Source organism: Austrofundulus limnaeus, unplaced genomic scaffold (genome assembly GCF_001266775.1).
Source record: "Austrofundulus limnaeus strain Quisiro unplaced genomic scaffold, Austrofundulus_limnaeus-1.0 Scaffold1097, whole genome shotgun sequence".
NCBI lineage: Eukaryota > Metazoa > Chordata > Actinopteri > Cyprinodontiformes > Rivulidae > Austrofundulus > Austrofundulus limnaeus.
Genome location: NW_013953499.1, coordinates 88,969 through 91,133, shown reverse-complemented (window position 1 = coordinate 91,133; position 2,165 = coordinate 88,969). Strand labels below are relative to the sequence as shown.

Genomic DNA, 2,165 nt, shown 5'->3' with positions numbered 1-2,165 from the left:
GTCAGACACTCAGTCAGACACTCAGTCAGACAGTCAGACACTCAGTCAGTCACTCAGACACTCAGTCAGACACTCAGTCAGACACTCAGACACTCAGTCAGACACTCAGTCAGACACTCAGTCAGACAGTCAGACACTCAGACAGTCAGACAGACAGACAGTCAGACAGTGAGACAGACAGTCAGACAGTCAGTCAGACAGTCAGACAGTCAGTCAGACAGTCAGACAGACAGACAGACAGACAGTCAGACAGTCAGTCAGACAGTCAGACAGACAGACAGACAGACAGTCAGACAGACAGACAGACAGACAGTCAGACAGTCAGACAGACAGTCAGACAGTCAGTCAGACAGACAGACAGTCAGACAGTCAGTCAGACAGACAGACAGACAGACAGACAGACAGTCAGTCAGACAGTCAGACAGTCAGACAGACAGACAGTCAGACAGTGAGACAGACAGTCAGACAGTCAGTCAGACAGTCAGACAGTCAGTCAGACAGTCAGACAGACAGACAGACAGACAGTCAGACAGTCAGTCAGACAGTCAGACAGACAGACAGACAGACAGTCAGACAGTCAGACAGACAGTCAGACAGACAGACAGTCAGACAGTCAGACAGACAGTCAGACAGTCAGACAGACAGTCAGACAGACAGTCAGACAGACAGACAGTCAATGTATCGGAGGAGAGACGGGCGGAGGCATGCCTCTGTCAGAATCTACCTTATCAAAGCTGCTGCAGCAGTGTGTGTGTGAGAGAGTGAGTGTGTGTGTCTGTGTGTGTGTGAGAGAGTGAGTGTGTGTGTCTGTGTGTGTGAGAGTGTGTGTGTGAAATGACGTCCCGCTGGTTTGTTGTGTAAGCGCAAAGAGGAAGAGGAGGAGGCCTTCATGCTAACGGTGAGTGAGCTACATTTATCCGTGCAGCTAGCTCAGATGCTAACCTGCTCAGCKCTATGATGCAGCGGATATTCGGGCTGGTTCCGACCCAAAAGGCTCGGCTGTCATAAGACTGGACACTTTTGGACCGACCTGCATGCCGGTACCGTATTCTAAACGGTGTCATTGTTCCTGCAGATGAAGTGTCACGGCTGTGTTCGGTGCTTCAACTTTGCTTTCCGGAGAAGCTAGCTTAACGTTAGCATGGTCGGTTCCGGTTCGTCATTGTTATGTTCCGTTAGTTTGAGCGAACATCTGATGTGAGGGTTCGTAACCGGAGTGAAGAAGTGTGCTGACCCAGCAGAACCGTGTCATGTCTGTAATGTCAGCCGGGCTCCTGTGAAGCTGTCAGATTTGTGCCACTGCTAGCTGCTACTGCTGCTGGAGCCGCCAGTTCAACCGGGTCACGGGTCGGTACCTGCCGCTGCTTAACCAGAACCGAGCCGGTGTGTGCTGCAGGACCTGCCTCTGGTTCTGGATGATAACTGTTGTATATTAACTTTAGATAAGAGACACGAGGGAGACTGTAATGATCTGCAGGACCTGAGTCATAAAACAGGCTTTAGATGTGCCTATGAGTGATAAAACTGATTATTACTCATAATAAATATATGTTATTACAACTAGAGCTGCACTAACTGTCAGTTATTACATAACTGTCTGAGATCTTTCTTTAAATAACAACTCTAAAATGTTCAGGTTCAGTAAATCCCAGATCTGATGTCAGGCTCTGTTAAACTCAGGTTTAGCTCATAAACCACTGGATGATGCTCTTTAAGATGGCCGCCACAGCCAAACAACCCTATCAAAAACAAACAAACAAACAAACAAACAAACAAGTAAGTCTCTAACCCTACAGTTTTACAGCTGTTGACCTGAAATGTGTCATGGTGGTAGCTGAGAGTCATCCAGAGCTAGGGCTGCCACAATCGATTATTTTTTATAGTCGACTAATCACCGATTATTTTTTTCAATTAGTTGGTTCCCGACCTGGATTTCCACAAATGCTAAAAAGAGAATATAAAATCAACATAAGTCCTAAACTATACAACCGACAGACACCATTTACCCCATTTTATTTTTGTCTTTTTATGAGTAATTTGTTGAAGAAGACATTCCTATGTTTATATCATGTTCGATGCATAATAGTAGGGCTGTGTATTGGCAAGAATTTGGTGATACGATACATATCATAACAGAGGGGTCACGATACGATATATCCCAATAT

At 46.2% G+C, this 2,165-nt stretch overlaps 1 protein-coding gene across 1 annotated transcript in view; it reads left to right on the top strand.

Moving 5' to 3' along the window:
* Window positions 1-650: 650 nt before the first annotated feature.
* The window catches only part of herc1 (HECT and RLD domain containing E3 ubiquitin protein ligase family member 1), a gene marked incomplete at its 3' end in the record, with an annotated part of 85,705 nt that continues 84,190 nt past the window's right edge, over window positions 651-2,165 (top strand). Inside the window, 1 exon segment of the mRNA XM_014030651.1 lies at window positions 651-898.